Below are 16,825 nucleotides of genomic sequence, written 5' to 3' on the forward strand. Positions count from 1 at the left end.
CGATGGGGCCAGACCCAGGGGTGCGGCTGGAACAGGGTCCAGAATGGGGGGATCGCTGGCAGACGGCGCAGAGAGGGGGTGCTCCAGGGGGAAGCTTCATCAGTTGAGTGTCGAGTTGGACTTGGGGCCAAGAGGTGAAGCTCAGGCGGGAGCCCAAGCTCCGCCCCCGGGCTGCATCACCCGCCCCACCAGCCAATGAGGTCCCTCTAGCAGAGACCCAACACCTCCATCCCCATCCCCGAGTGTGCACCAGGTGTGCCCTGGAAGCGTCAGCACGATGTGGGCACCTTAACGCGCCCCCACACGCACGCCCTCGGTCTGGAGCACAGTTCCAGATTTCTGGGTGATGGGGCCCCAGATGAGAGGGACCAGCTCTTCTGCCGGGTCTCTGGCAGTCGTGAAGGAAGGGCTGTTCCGGCCCCCATTTCGCAAATGAGGAAACTGAGAGTGCAGGGGAACCTGGTAGCCAGGAAGTGGGGGAGCTGGACACACAACATCCATCGGGTCTTGGGGGTCAAGTAAGACTTAACCCTGCAGCTGTGTTGGATCAGGGACCTGGGAGAGCCCTAGGAGGGGAAGTTTGGGTTCTAAACTCAGCCCCCAGCACCAAAGCATGAGACTTGACTCAAGTTTCTCACTCTGTCTGGGCTGCAGTGGTTCAGTGTAAGATGAGGACTTGGATGTGGACCCACCGAGCTCTTTCTGCGCTGATTGCTGCTCCCCCAACCACAGACCTGTTAATGGACATTGAGGTCGCTTCCATTTCTTGGCGGTTGTAACTAGTGCTGCTATGAACATTGGGGTGCATGGGAGAAAGAGAATTCCAGAAAAACATCTACTTCTGCTTCATTGACTATGCTAAAGCCTTTGGCTATGTGGATCACAACAAACTATGGAAAATTCTTAAAGAGATGGGAGTACCAGACCATCTTACCTGCTTCCTGAGAAATCTGTATCCAGGTCAAGAAGCAACAGTGAGAACCAGACATGGAACAATAGACTAGGTCAAAATTGGGAAATGAGTACATCGAGTCTGTATATTGACACCTTGATTATTTAACTTGTATGCAGAGTACATCATACAAAATTCCAAACTGGATGAATCACAGAGTGGAATAAAGATTGCCGAGAGAAATATCAACAACCTCAGATATGCAGATGACACCACCCTTATGGCAGAAAGCGAAGAACTAAAGAGCGTCTTGATGAAAATGAAAGAGGAGAGTGAAAAAGCTGGCTTAAAACTCAGCATTCAAAAAACTAAGATCGTGGCATCCAGTCCCATCATGGCATCCAGTCCCATTACTTCATGGCAAAGAGAAGGGGGAAAAGTGAAAACAGTGACAGATTTTATTTTGAAGGGCTCCAAAATCACTGTCTAGAGCCAGACATCCTGGAATGTGAAGTCAAGTGGGCCTTAGAAAGCATCACTATGAACAAAGCTAGTGGAGGTGATGGAATTCCAGTTGAGCTATTTCAAATCCTCAAAGATGATGCTGTGAAAGTGCTACACTTGATATGCCAGCAAATTTGGAAAACTCAGCAGTGGCCACAGGACTGGAAAAGGTCAGTATTCATTCCAATCCCAAAGAAAGGCAATGCCAAAGAATGCTCAAACTACCGCGCAATTGCACTCCTCTCACATGCTAGTAAAGTAATGCTCAAAATTCTCCAAGCCAGGCTTCAGCAATACGTGAACCGTGAACTTCCAGATGTTCAAGCTGGTTTTAGAAAAGGCAGAGGAACCAGAGATCAAATTGCCAATATCTGCTGGATCATCGAAAAAGCAAGAGAGTGCCAGAAAAACATCTATTTCTGCTTTATTGACTATGCCAAAGCCTTTGACTGTGTGGATCACAATAAACTGTGGAAAATTCTGAAAGAGATGGGAATACCAGACCATCTGACCTGTCTCTTGAGAAACCTGTATGCAGGTCAGGAAGCAACAGTTAGAACTGGACATGGAACAACAGACTGGTTCCAAATAGGAAAAGCAGTACGTCAAGGCTGTATATTGTCACCCTGCTTATTTAATTATATGCAGAGTACATCATGAGAAACGCTGGGCTGGAAGAAACACAAGCTGGAATCAAGATTGCCGGGAGAAATATCAATAACCTCAGATATGCAGATGACACCACCCTTATGGCACAAAGTGAAGAAGAACTAAAGAGCCTCTTGATGAAAGTGAAAGAGGAGAGTGAACAGTTGGCTTAAAGCTCAACATTCAGAAAACTAAGATCATGGCATCTGGTCCCATCACTTCATGGGAAATAGATGGGGAAACAGTGGAAACAGTGTCAGACTTTATTTTTTTGGGCTCCAAAATCACTGCTGATGGTGATTGCAGCCATGAAATTAAAAGACGCTTACTCCTTGGAAGGAAGGTTATGACCAACCTAGATAGCATATTTAAAAGCAGAGACATTACTTTGCCAACAAAAGTCCGTCTAGTCAAGGCTATGGTTTTTCCAGTGGTCGTGTATGGATGTGAGAGTTGGACGGTGAAGAAAGCTGAGTGCTGAAGAATTGATGCTTTTGAACTGTGGTGTTGGAAAAGACTCTTGAGAGTCTTTACTTTACTAGCATGTAAGATGAGTGCAATTGTGCAGTAGTTTGAGCATTCTTTGGCATTGCCTTTATTTGGGATTGGACTGAAAGGAGATCCAATCAATCCATCCTAAAGGAGATCAATCCTGGGTGTTCCTCACCTCATGCGAAGAGTTGACTCATTGGAAAAGACCCTCATGCTGGGTGGGATTGGGAGCAGGAGGAGAAGGGGACGACAGAGGATGAGATGGTTGGATGGCATCACTGACTCGATGGTCATGGGTTTGGGTAGGCTTCGGGAGTTGGTGATGGACAGAGAGGCCTGGTGTGCTGCAATTCATGGGGTTGCAAAGAGTCAGACACGACTGAGCGACTGAACTGAACTGAACTGAAAATCACTGCAGAAGGTGACTGCAGCCGTGAAATTAAAAGACCCTTGTTCCTTGGAAGGAAAGCTATGACAAACCTAGACTACATACTGAATAGGAGAGATATCAGTTTGCCAGCAAACATCCTTATAGTCAAAGCTATGGTTTTTCCAGTAGTCATGTACAGATGTGAGAGTTGTACCATAAAGAAGGCTGAGTGCTGAAGAGTTGATGTTTTTGAATTGTGGTGCTAGAGAAGACTCTTGAGTGTTCCTTGGACTGCAAGAAGATCAAACTAGTCAATCCTAAAAGAAATCAATCCTTAATATTCATTGGAAGGACTGATACTGAACTTGAAGCTCCAATACTTTGGTCATTTGATGCAAAGAGCTGACTCATTAGAAAAGACCCTGATGCTGGGAAAGATTGAAGGCAGGAGGAGAAGGGGATGATAGAAGATGAGATGGTTGGATGGCATCACCGACTCAATGGACATGAGTTTGAGCAAATTTGGGAGATAGTGGAGGACAGGGGAGCCTGGTGTTCTGCAGTGCACGGGGGTCGCAGGGAGTCAGACCCAACTTAGTGACTGAATAACAACAACCACAAAATACTTTTCTGCTGTATATTTTTAAAATAATGCATTGGTGGCGCCTTGTTGCCAGAGTGGGAGTGGAGTGGAGGGGCCGTTGTTTCTAACCCTTTCCTCTTCCCCACCGTCCAGTTAGAGGGTTGATTAGGCCATTGGTCCTCAAGCCGAGACTTGTCTCTTATTTAGTTCTGGGGAGCGCCTGGCCGGCATGAATGATGTAGGGGAGAACAACTTTGGGGCCAGAGAGACAATCTTGAAGTAGGGCAGGTGCACCAGGATATTGGCATCGAAGGAGCCGACATCATTCTCCAGTGCCTAACCAGAGGAGACATACAGGCAGCAGGCGAATCCCTCAGCGTGTACACTCAACGGTATGACCACTGAGTGGCGTCAATGTGGTTTATGATCAGCAAACTGGACGGTCCCGAGGATGTGCTTTTGTTTATTTCGAGACGGTAGATGACTCAAAGGAGGCTACGAAGAGGGCAAATGGACAGGAACTGGATGGTAGGAGAGTTTGTGTGGGTTGCTCTGTCACCCAGAGAGCCCCACACCTACGCCAGGTGTATATATACGCTGGCAGACCACCCTGTAGTGGCGGCGGTGGAGGCGGAGGAGGTGGCAGAACCGAGTTTCTCCCTCTGATAGAGGATATGATCATAGGTACGGCAGATATGAAGGCTATGATCACCAGTACAGAAGATCCCTTCTCCTTACTGTAGTTGATACGGATCACGATCAAGCGCTCTGTCCTACAGCCCAAGATGCTATTGACAAACAGAGTGGCTGCAGTTGAGGACATCTTTTTCTCTTTCCTTCTTTTTTTTTTCCCCAAATTCTGGATTTCCCCAAGCTTCTAATCCTTCCTACTCCTTAAAAAGAACCCTTAAAAAAATCTTTAGTTTATTTAACACCTACATTTTGTCAATTGTATTGCTGTTTTCCACCCCTTTTATTATATTCTTAGAGACGTAATTGTTGTCATTTTGAGTAGTAAACATCTTGAGTGAAAAAGGAACCCCCAGGGTTACAATTTGTAAATGACTCTTTTGGTTTATTTATGTATTTTTTTGCTTTTACAGAAAATTAACTCCTGGCAAATCAAATGAGGAAAGAAACGATCTTTTAAAATCTTCTTTTGTGTTAGATGTTACATTAAACATTGTATTAGATTTGCATTTACTATGAACTCCTTTTTTAGCTTTCTTTTGGGAAAGTTAGTAACACATAAAGCAGTTCAGTCATGTCAGGTTTGTCTGGAGTGGCATAAAGCAGTCAAATAGTTGAGTGGAGAAACATTGAAATTATAGACGAAAACACTTGGTCATTTCTTTTGAAGAAGAGAATTTTTAACCCTAAAAATTAAGTCATTTTTTAGAGTAAAGCTTGTGGACTCCTGAAAAGCATTTTGTATTTAAAACACATTTGTTAAAAGTTAAAAAAGAAATAAGGTATTAACTGCCTGGAAGATGGGTTGGAAGGTCAGGTGTTACATATATCAGCAGGTGTGACTATGGGGAGTGGACGGCAAGAGAAACAGAAATGGGGAAGAGGAGGAAAGGAATAAAATAGTAAAATAAAATGGAGAATGTGCATCTGAGGACCTAGAAAGAGGAGATAGGACACAGTTATGAGAGGACTGATGAAACACCTTTGCAGGTGTTTGCCTCCTACCTGGCACTGGGTCAAGCCCTTTTCCTAGGTCATCTATTTTATCTTCACAACTGCCCAGTGAGATATTACCAGTCCCGTTTTACAGATGAAGGAGTTGAGGCATAAACCAGGAACCAGGGTAGGGCAGGAAGCAGATGGGGAAGTGTAACTTTCAGGTTGGAGGACTCCAGAGGGGTTGGCTGGAGGGCATGGGGCTTCAGAATTTAGGGAGCAGAAGCCTCTCTATAGGAATCAGGGTAGATCAGTGCTTCTCAGGGAATCCTGGAAGCCTGAGCCCAGACATCTTCTTATGCCAGAAAACAAGCAAGTGTTCATGCAATGATGGGATGGTGGCTTGTCCATGTTCCAATACTCAGAACCTGTGGATATGCTGTCTTACATGTCAAAAGGGTCTTTGCAGATGTGATTAACGAAAGGATCTTAAAACAGGAAGATTATTCTGGATTATCTGGGTGGATCCATTGTAATCACAGGGGTCCTTAAAAGACAGAAGAGGGTGGCAGAAGAGTCAGAGAGAGATTTAAAGATGATGCGATGCTGACTTTAAAGATGGAGGAAGGAGTCAAGAGCCACAGACTGCGTGGATCTAAAAGGTAAAGAAACTGATTGTCCTCTAGAACCTCCAGAAGGAACAGAGTCTGCTAACACTTTGATTTTAACCCAGTGAAACCCCTTTTGGACTTCCAAACTTCCAAACTAAAATATTCCATACCATCTTATGGAAAAACCTGAATGGACTTTTTTGCCAACCCAATAATAAAATTGTGCTTTTTTAAGCCACTAAGCTTGTGGTAACATGTTATAGCAGCAATGAGATACTAACACACATCACCCCTGTAGCCTTCTGTGTTCGATCCCTGGGTTGGGAAGATCCGCTGAAGAAGGGATAGGCTTCCCACTCCTGTATTGTTGGGCTTCCCTGGTGGCTCAGCTGGTAAAGAATCCACCCACAATGCAGGAGGCCTGGGTTCAATTGCTGGGTTGGAAAGATCCCCTGGAGAAGGGAAAGGCTACCCACTCCAGTATTCTGGCCTGGAGAATTCCATGGACTCCATGGGGACTCAAAGAGTTGGACAGATTAAAGGACACCAGAGACTTGCCATCTGAGCAACACACAGCTCTGAGTTTGATCCTGGCCTGGAGGGAAAACAGCCCTAAATGATGCTGTGGGGACGATTGGCAAAGTGTACATGTAAGCCGTGAAATCACAGAGCTGCACTGATGTTACACGGGCAATTTTGAAAACTGTACTGTGGATACATAAGAAAAAGTCTGTTCTTGGGGAATACATTGAGATATTTAGGATTGAAGAGACATTGTGTCTGCAACCTGATTTCCAGCAGCTACAAAAAAAAGATCACTGTCTTTCTGTATCTCATAACCACATCTGCTTGTCTATGTCTATTATCTAGAGAGAGCAGGCAAAGATGCCAAATGTTACTGATCCCAGAACCTGAGTTACAGGGGCATGAGGATTTTTTGGGGCCCAATTCTTGCAACTTCTCTGCAAGAAAACATGAGATCATATCAAAAGGAAAAAGACAGGAGACAGTTATCCCTTTCTGGTCTGGCTCGGGGGACTTGAGATGGGAGATCCATCTTCAGCCATGAGTGGTGTGTTCCGTTCAGAATCAGGGTTTGGATGGGGGTTTTAGACTCGCCAGAGATCACGGGCTAACTGAGGGTAGAGGGGTGCCTTTTTCAGAGATTCTACAGAGAGCTGGTTGCTGAAGCAGTGAAAGTCCCAAGCAGAAGGCCAAGAGAGGAAGTAAGGAGACCTTTCCAGTCGCTCCCTAACTGAGCAAGGACGAAAAAGAGGAGGAAAAAAGGAGGAGAAAAAGGAGGGGAAAAAGGAGAGAAAAAAGGAGGAAGCAGGAGGGGAGAAGGTCAATGCTGCGTGTGAGAGCAGGGGTGAGCTGGGAGGTGAGGACAGGGATACCCCGAAAAAGAGGAGAAGACAGAAGTGAAGTGGTTTCTGAGCCTTGAAGATGGCTTTAAGCAGCATGTCTGTTACTGGGAGGGACAAAACCTGACTCCTTGTTGGATCTGTATCTCTTACTTTAACCTTTGCTTCCCGTGGCCTTTGTTCACTAAAAGGATGGTGTCTGTATATAATGGCCTGCCTTGGGGAGCCCTGCCCTTCTGCCTGAATATTAAACCAAAATGCGTTTGTTCAGGAAGTCATCCTGACCCTGTCCACCCATGAGTGATTGCAAGAAAGAAGAAATAGATTCATCCCCTCTCTGAGACTGGCCATTACAGGAGGTATTTGCAAGATTAAAGGCCTTTTTATTTCACTTCCTCTCCTCTTCCTCCTCTGTGTTCTATAAAAGACACTGGACCCGTAAGACCCCAGTAACATGGTTATTTTGAGATGCCAGGCTTGCATCTTCTCGATCTGCTGGTTGCTCTGCTGGTTACCCCTTGCCTTACCACCTTGTCACCTGATTCACAGGCCTGCTGTGTGGCTAACAGAGTGAGCAGGAACTCAGTAACCTGCCCTCTACTCGAAGGAATGGGACTGTGGTCTGGAAAGGGCACAGGGTGGCTACTCCCTGAGCCTCGGGTAATATTACATATTGTCCAGGACAGGGATCTAAAGATCAGTGCCCACCCCGCCCCCACCCTGGGATTTATCAACGTTCCTCTTCCCTGCCCCCACACCCTTGGGACTTCCCCTGACTCCTCCAACCCCTGGATCTCTCTTTAAACAAAAAAAAAAGTGTTTATTTGTCTCTGTAGCATCTTAGTTGCAGTACTCAAATCTTCAATTTTTTGTTGTGGCATGCGGGATCTAGTTCCCTGACCAGGGATTGATCCTAGGACCCCTGTATTGGGAGCTCAGAGTCTTGGCCACTGGACCACCAGGAAGTCCCTCGCTGCCTCTTTTCATAAGGATTGATATTGATCGGTCAGACCTTCCTGAGGCTCAGACCTGCACTCTCTTTTCTCTTTTTAACATTAAAAGGGGAACAAGTAAACTTTAATAAGTTACTGTATTCTTCTCCTAGCTGTGAGTGATTTCGTCCTTTAAAAATGGGTGAGGGTCACCACCTGAGCTCCAGAACAGTCTGACTTCTGGCTGGAGCACAAGCCTCCAGATGACTTAGGTGATGGAGGCGGCTGGCACAAGCTGTTGGAAGTGAAAAGGGGCTGCCAGGCCGCAGGACACCACAGGCACCAGGAGTCCTTGCCAGGTCTGCACCCAATGGGGAAGATGGGGTGATCCCAGAACAGACCGCTGGACCCCGTCCAGCGAGCACTGTGATTGGGTGACGTCGTTTCACGGAGCAGACTTCATTTCTACAAGCTTTGAAAACTGGGTATGCGGGCGTTGGGGGGGCAAACCAAAGGAGGAGGATGTTGAAACGGCCCGTGGGCAGTGGCTGGGTAGGGCTGGGCGGGAAGGCCAGGCTTTCTGACATAAACAGGTGCAGGAGTCAGAGGCATTAAATCTGCCTCCTTCGCGGCCCATATTCGTGAAATAGGAGAAGCTGGGCTGCTTGACTGGCGGCAGGAAGGACCGCGTCGGGGCAGGGAGAGCAGAGTTGTGAAGGCTGTGAAAGGCTGTGAATGCACAGCGCCAGTAAGTCACTGGCAAAGGGGGGGAAGCAGACAGGGAAAGCTGTTTGGCCACGGGCAGAACCTGTCCCCACCCACCCTCAGGCCTGCCTCCATGGTGACCGTTGCATCTGGTCCCTGGGGTTGGGCCGGGATCTTCCAAGAACATTTCACCCAGGACCCAAGACCCAGATGTGAGAAGCGGCCACCCTCCTACATGGGTTCTGGAGTGGACTCTGTCACTGGGGCTTGAGACAAGTAATTTTCTCTCTCTGCCTCTCTCTTCCCACCTGTGAATTGGGGAAATCATTACATCATAGCCTCCAAGCTTTTCCAGAACGAGAGTGTCACTTCACAGACATTCACACCTGGAGAGTCACCTGTCAATTGAGCTTTCAGCATCCACTGATGGAGAAAATCCCGGACCACGGAGCGCTGCCCTGAACTCAGCAACACTTGGGAAAAGGTGAACAGAGTATCGGTCACAACAAGCACTGGAAAACGCTTGTCCCTGTGTGTGCAAAGCCTCTGTTTACCTCCAAACCAGGCTCACATGGTGTGGACCCAGGTCTGGGGCCTCCGCCAGTTCCCTTCTGCCCAACACGGAGGCTGGATGCAGTAGGTCCTGATTAGGTCCAGAGGAAACATGGCTGAGTCCAGCTCCAAGGGACTCTCTGATCCCAAGAATCCATCAGAGAGTCCATCCAAGTCCCACTTGAAGAAATCCAGGAGAATAATTTCCATGGAGTATTTATCAAAAGACTTTAGGCCATCAGCGTGGAGGCTTTGCCTGTGTGATATTGGGAGCTGGAGCTGCTCTGGACAGATGGGACTTGAGAGGCCAGCAGGGCTGTCCACAGGTCCCGCTGTCAGTGTGTTCAGGGCAGAGAGACCGACAGAGACCCAGCAGAGGTCCACAGAGGACGGGGAGGGCCTGGGAGGGCACCCCAGGCCTCCTTCAGGACACAGCGTCCAACAGGAGACCAAGGGTGGAGGTCCTCCCTTTCCAGGGCCAGGCACAAAGCCCTTCCTAGGCAGCCCTCCTCTGATTTCATGAAGCGGGGTTAATTATCCCCTTTTCACAGATGAAGGGACTGGAGCCCAGAGACTCCAAGGGACTTGCCTGAGTCACACAGCGGGTTAGGGTGGACCAGGTTGCTGGGCCTCCAGACCCACCTGCTCCTGAAATGCTGCCTCAATTCCGCCAGGGAAGAGGGGCCAACTCTTCACTGTGGCACCAAGGTCCAGCCCCAGAAAGGGCAGTATGAAGCCCTGGGGGTGACCTGCTAACAGGGTGGCCTCAGTGTAGCGAGGTGCCTGCGGGGGCCCTGGGACTGTCTGGGTTAGTGGATCTCCACTGGACGGCCCTGGGATGGGGAGGACTTCTGAGTGGGGTGACTGAGAGCTTCAGCCTTCGCTCCCATCCCCACCCCAGCCCACTCCTAGGGCACCAGGTGCCGGGCCCTGACCTGACTTCCATACCCCAGCCCCAGCCCTGGGGAGAGGCCAGGGGCCACTACCTGTCCCTGCCCCCACCCAAGATGGGACAAAGGGGCCCCTCAGTCCGGGACACCCCCCAAGATGACCGCTGGAGCTCTGAGGGAACAGGAACCATCCGTCTTACAGATCTAAACACCAAGGCCGATCTTCCTTCCTTTTTTCATCTCTTTAGTCCACCTCCATCCACAAGGGACTTACGGAAGACTTCCCTGGAGGTCCAGGGTTTAGGACCCTGCATTCTCATTGCTAAAAGCCCGGGGCTCAATTCCTGGCCCGGAAACTAAGATCCGGCAAGCCACACAGTGAGGCAAAAACAAAAACAGAGGTGTGAACACCGAGCCACTCCAGTCTCTTAGGAAAGCCCAGGCTGGCCCAGAGCCAGTGCCCTTTTCCCTACAAGCTGCTCTTCCCTCTCTGTGTTCACCCCTGAAAGGGGACCAATCAGGGAAGGCTGCTTGGAGGAGGGGTTTGGGCAGAACCTGGAAGGGAGGAGGGGGGTGGGATGGAGGCAGAGAGATTCAAGCAGGGCATTCTAGAGCAAAAGCACAGAGGTGGGAGAGCGCGGGGTGTGCCTGGGACTCGGTGAGGGGCTCTTAGGATGGACTGGAAAGAAGAGATTCCAGAGGCTGGTGAGGCAGGTGGGGCTCTAGTGGGTGGGCAAGGTCAGGCAGGGGTCTGGGCAGGAAGTACCCTGTTAGCAGCTGGGCCCAGGCTGTGTGGGAATAGATGAGAGTCGCCACCTCCCACCCCCCACAGGTGTGCCCCTCTGGGATCCAAGGGCCCAAGCCTCCAGGAAGGGGAGCAGGGAGGTGTCCGGGCAGCTGGGCCCAGCCTCCTGGGCCTCCCCATGGCTCCAGCCTCCCTCGTAGGGGTGGGGGCACCAGGGGGCAGGACGCTGGGCCCAGCAGGGCTGAAGCGCATCCCCTGCCCTCTATGAGCTTATCTCTGCCCATGAGAAGAGGGAAGACCCATGTTGCCTCTGACTGGCAAGCGTTTTGCAGAAGATGCACGTGTATGAAAGATGGTGACTGGCTGGGGTCACCGCCCCCGCCGCCCCCTCCCTGTGGTCGGGGAGCTGGGCTTAGGAGGCCTTCAGGGTACAGGAGGAAGAAGGGCCAGGAGAGAGCTCTGCAGACTCACCGGCCCTCAAGGACAAGGGCGGCCTGCTCATAAGGAGAAGGGGGGCCGCGGCCGGGCCCTCTTTGTGGGCTGGGGCGACACAGCAGGGGGCGGGGCGGGCAGAGCCCATTGGGGGGCAGCACAGACCACTGGGAAAGGCACCCCCCGCCGAGAGCAGGTGACTGGAAGCCCCTGTCCTTGTGCCCTGCCAGGTGCCCAGGCAGCTCCCGATGAACAGGCTGCTGGGTGGGGCTGGGGGCTCGCATGTGTTTCCCACCTCCCAAGAGGCGTGCTCATCTCCTGGTCCCAGGTCATCACCCAGGTCCTCTCCCCACCTGTTTCCCTGGAGGAGGTGCCCTTACTCAGCCCACCCCCATCTCTCTCTTTTTATTTTTGGCTATGCCACATGGCACGTGGGATCTTCATTCCCCGGCCAGGATTTTAATCTGTGCACCCTGCAGTGGAAGCACATTGTCTTGACCCCTTGACCACAGGAAAATCCCCACCCCATCTCTTTTGGAGATGCTCCCCCAGCCTCGAATTTTCCACTGAGCATCGCTGGGCCTCCCCCTCCCCCCCTTGCCACTTCGCTGGGTTCCCTGAGCATCTCATCTCTTCCCTCCTGCCCAGTGCCCGGCATGGCCACGCTTCATCGCCTCTCACCCCATCACCTCTCACCCCATCACCTGCAGCTGCTTCCCACTGCCTCCCACAGTCTCCAAGGTGGCTCACAAACCTCCCCCGGACCCCTCACCAACCTAGTCACCCAGGTGTCAGTCCAACCCCTCCAAGACAGAACACCCCCACATGCCTCCGGATCCTGCCACAATGGCTGATCCCCCCCCACTCCCTCCTGCCAGGCGGGTCTTGCTGCTCTCTCTGTAAAAAGCCTTATGGAGAAGGAGCTGGCTGGAGCCTGGGGCAGCACGTCTGAGCTGGGTGCTGGCTCACACCTCCCAGGCTGGGCCACCGCAGGCAGGTCACTGCCCCTCTCTGAGCCTGGTTCCTCCCCAGATCGGGGTTGATAACGCCTATCTGCCTCACTGCTGCTGACAACGGGCCTTCTGAATGATCAGAAGGAACACGCACGTACACACAGCAGAGAACAACTCACACCATAGAGGGAAAGATTTCAAAAGACACACACAACCGAAAAGGGGGCCCAAGAAAGAACCGAAGTTGTCCAGAGGCAAACACCAGCATCGGAGAGTCTCCGGCTGGAGAGAGGAGCACAGGTATGCGACGCAACCAAGGTGCGCCCGAGAGGAAGAAGGGCCAACAGGGTACTTCAGTGTGCGTGGGATTCCACTGCCTGGATCTTGCCCTTTTTTCTTTTTTCCTTTCTTACGCTGGGTCAGATGCTGCCCGCAGGCTTTCTCTAGTTGCAGTGAGCGGAGGCTTCTCTCATTGCCAAGCATGGACTTTGGAGCGAGGGCTCAGAGGTCGTGACACGCGGGCCCCAGAGCGTGCGGGCTTCAGTAGTTGTGGCATACAAACTCAGTTGCTCTGGCATGTGGGATCTTCCCAGACCAGGGATCGAAACCATTTCCCCTTAACTACTGGACCACCAGGGAAATCCGGGTGATTTTTTTAAAGAGAATTATACAGAATATAAACACATGAGAATATAAGGGTAAAATATCTCTGTGAAGATCCCCAGAGAACTATAATGCGGATGCCCCTGGGGAGCAGAGATGGGGGGCTTTATCAGGGGAGACACACGTTCCTTCTATCCCTTCTATCCTGTGTATGCATTAATCATCTTTAAAGAATTAGAACGTGGGAGAATGGCCCCCTTTCCCTAGAAGTACGGGTTACCTGAGATTCATACCGATCTGTGGAGAGAATGCAGAGACCAATAAATACACCCCAAAGTGCTTTATGAACTGTTCAGCCAGTCCACCCTGGCTGGCTTTACGATGATTCATACTGCCTAGATTCCAGTTCTGCCCCCAAGCGCTTCTTGGCTGGTGACCTTGGTAATTTAGCTGATCCGTATCTCAGTCTCCTCACTCACTGTTGTTGTTCACTTGGTCAGTCGTGTCCGACTGTGACCCCATGGACTACAACACGCCGGGCTTCGCTGTCCTTCACCATCTCCTCGAGTTTGCTCTGACTCATGTCCATCGAGTCGGTGATGCCATCCAACCATTGCATCCTCTGTTGCCCACTTCTCCTCCTGCCCTGAATCTTTTCCAGCATCAGGGGCTTTTCCAATGAGTTGGCTAAACCCCCGCCAATGCTATAGGACAGCGGTGGGGATTGCATGAGTCAGAGCAGGGGAGGTGTCGCTCCTCACACGTGGTCAACATGTAATCCACCGTTGCTGTCATGTGATTATTTTAATCACGTGAATATACGGTATGCTGCCAGGGACCGTGAGCCCCTTGAGGGAGGGGCCACGCCGCCACCTGTGCCTGGAGGAAGTGGGGCTCAGAGAAGGTGGACGGAATGCCTGACTGGTGGCCTGGATGGGTCATGTTCACAGGAAGAGGAGGAAGGTTAGGATTCCTGGGGCAGTGAAGCTGCCCTGCAGGTGCTGGGCACAGCAGGTACCAGTCTGGACACCAGCTCGGCCTCACCCCTCCTCCTCACCTTGGCAGAGCTAGGTGGTCCCGGCTTTGCCAATCCTACACTGGGCACCACATCTGGAGCAGAACTCCTCCTTCCTGGCGCTGAGCCCAGTGTGACGGGAAGCCCAATCGCCTCCCCAGTGAGTAGTTCGGGCAATGGCAGGGGCTCACTGGCACTGCCCCAGGCCAGGAGTCAGCCCACGGAAATGCGACTGACTCACCCCCAATTCTGGAGGAGCCCCTATGGGAGTGGGGGAAGAGGGCAGGCTGGGACGCCACTGGGCACGTGTCCCGTGTGTGGCGTCTGTGCAGAACCCCAGGTCTACGGGGATGCCAGTGAGCAGCAAGACACCTCCCTTGTCTGCCCTGCCTGACCCCAGGCCTCCCACCCTTAACGGACAGAGGGCCGGGCATGCACGTTTGGCCCATATAGACAGACAGATGGGGGCCCCCTAATTTAAGAAGCCACGTGGAAGGTAAGAAAAGAGGGGGCCCTGAGAAAAACCTCTGCAGCAAGTCCTCTGAGCGGACCTGGCACCCAGGCCTGAGTGGCAGCAGGCAGCCCTGGAAAGGATGGGGCGGGGGGATTAAAGGAATGCATCCCTTGATGCCTTAAAGGAATGTATCCTTTGCAGAAGGCAGCTTGGCCCTGGGGCCCCGGGGGAAAGGGGAGCCTGCTTGTGCTCCCGTCAGCTGACATGGTCTCACGGGGATGTGAGAGTGTTGGGGACACAGCAGAGGCGCCCCCGAAGGAGCCGCCAGCCAGACAGTTGCTGGAGGAAGCCTTGGAAAAGATGCGGCCGCCGGCTGACCCGTGAGCTGGCCCCAAGTGGCGGGAGGCTCCCAGCCCCTTCCTGTCCTTACCATGTGCCCTCCGCTTGCCCTCCCTGCTCTCAAAAGCTGCTTTTAATTTTTCTGGGCTTTCATTGAGACATAGTTAATTTACCATATTACATAAATGATAGGTGTGCAAGGGGGTGATTCACAAGTTTGCAAGGTTAGCGAGTGAGCACAAGCATGATACTCCACTTATAGTTATTATGAATTATTGGCTATACTCCCTGGGCCATACAACACATCCTTCTAGCTTACTTATTTCATATATAGTAGTTTGCACCTCTTAACCCCATACCCCTATCCTGTCCCTCCTCCTCCCCTCCCCCCACTGGTAACCACTAGTTTGCTCTCTACATCTGGTCTGCTTACTCTTTCTTATATTCTCTAGTTTACTGTAGTTTTTAGACTCCGCATATAAGTGATATCATACAGTATTTGTCTTTCCCTGTCTGACTTATTTCACTTAGCATAATGCCCTCCAAGTCCATCCATGTGACTACAAATGGCAAAATTTCATTCTTTTTTAGGGCTGAGAAATACATGTGCCACACCTTCTTTATCCATTCATCTGTCGACGGACACTTCAATTGCTTCCAAATCTTGGCGACTATAAATAGTGCTGCTATGAACATTGGGGTGCATGTATCTTTTCCAATTAGAGTTTTCGGGTTGGGGGATATATATCAAAGAATGGAATTATTGGGCCACATGGTAGTTCTGTTTCTGGTGTGTGCGTGTGAAACCTCCATCCTGTTTTCATAGTGGCTGCACCAATATACTTTCTCACCAACAGTGTTCAAGGGTTCCCTTTTCTTTCCATTCTTGCCAACATTTGTTATTTGTGTGGTTTTTTTTTTTTTTTTGATGATGGTCATCTGACATGTGTAAAGTGATATCTCAGTGGGGTTTTAATTAACATTTCTCTGATAATTAACACTGTTGAGCATCTTTACATGTGCCTGTTGGCCCTCTGTATGTCTTCTTTGGAAAAATGTCTATTCAGTTCTCCTGCTCATTTTAGAATTTTTTTGATATTGAGTTGGACGAGCTGTTTATATATGCTGGATATTAGTCCCTTATCAGTTTCATCATTTGCAAATTTATTTCCCAGTAAGTAGGTTGTCTTTTCGTTTTGTCGATGGCTGGGACTGGTGCAGTAGGCAGCAGGGACGACGATGATGGTGGGGCTGGGATTAAGATGGCCACAGCAAAAGACGCTCGGGAGGGAGAAGGGGCAGGGCCCATGGCTGGAGAGACTGGAGGTGAAAGAGAGGGAGCAGTCTGGACAACACCCAGTTTTCTGCTCTGGGTGCCTGGGGGTACAGCAGTACCATGGACTGAGCTAGGGATCTGGGGGACAGAGCAGGCTTGGGGGCAGGTGGCGAATTCAGCTCCGGGATGTCTCTGGGGTCTGGAAAACATCTAGGTCAGGCCCCCCAGTTCCAGCTGAGGCAGGTGAGACCCAGAGAGTGACATGCCCCAGCCCCATACAGCTAGGCGCTGGCCACGCTAGGGGGATTTCGTGCCTTACTTCCTCACTGTTGTTTGAAACGGCTCATGAACAGAGCAGAGCCTGGCTTCTATAAACGGAACCTGGCTCCCCTAACCTGCTCCCAGACGCAGCTCCATCAGGGCACACGGCTGGCTCACAGATGCAGCTAGGTGAGGTCTGTGGTACCAACCTCTCCACTTGGGTCTCCCATCTAAGTACTCATCAGGCCTGACCCTGCTTAGCTTCCAAGATCAGACACAATCAAGCGCCTTCAGGCTGGTATGGCCATAGACTCCCCTTGGGTCTGTATTTGAAAATGTCCATAACAAGAGTTCCATCCAGATGTGTCTTATGTATGAGCCAGTGACGCCCTCTGTAGGCCATGCTCTCTGGGGTTCAACTCTGAATTTCTTGGGCTCGTTGTCCTTCTGTCCAGCTTGGGAACTGAGCTGCTTTGGGAAGCCTGCATTAGCAGCATCCTTGATTTACAGACTGTGCGCTGAGTGCTCACACTGTCTGTCTGTCCTGAACTAACTTACCTGGCCTAGTGTTAAGTAAC

The 16,825-nt window shown here is 50.8% G+C and overlaps 1 pseudogene; it reads left to right on the plus strand.

Annotated features, from left to right (window-relative positions):
- The first annotated feature begins 2 nt into the window (after nt 1-2).
- Nucleotides 3-4,284, plus strand: LOC145545738 (transformer-2 protein homolog alpha-like; annotated as a pseudogene).
- Nucleotides 4,285-16,825: the final 12,541 nt, after the last annotated feature.

Source organism: Giraffa tippelskirchi, chromosome 4 (assembly GCF_054371585.1).
Source record: "Giraffa tippelskirchi isolate mGirTip1 chromosome 4, T2T-mGirTip1v1.2.pri, whole genome shotgun sequence".
In the NCBI taxonomy this organism is placed as follows: domain Eukaryota; kingdom Metazoa; phylum Chordata; class Mammalia; order Artiodactyla; family Giraffidae; genus Giraffa; species Giraffa tippelskirchi.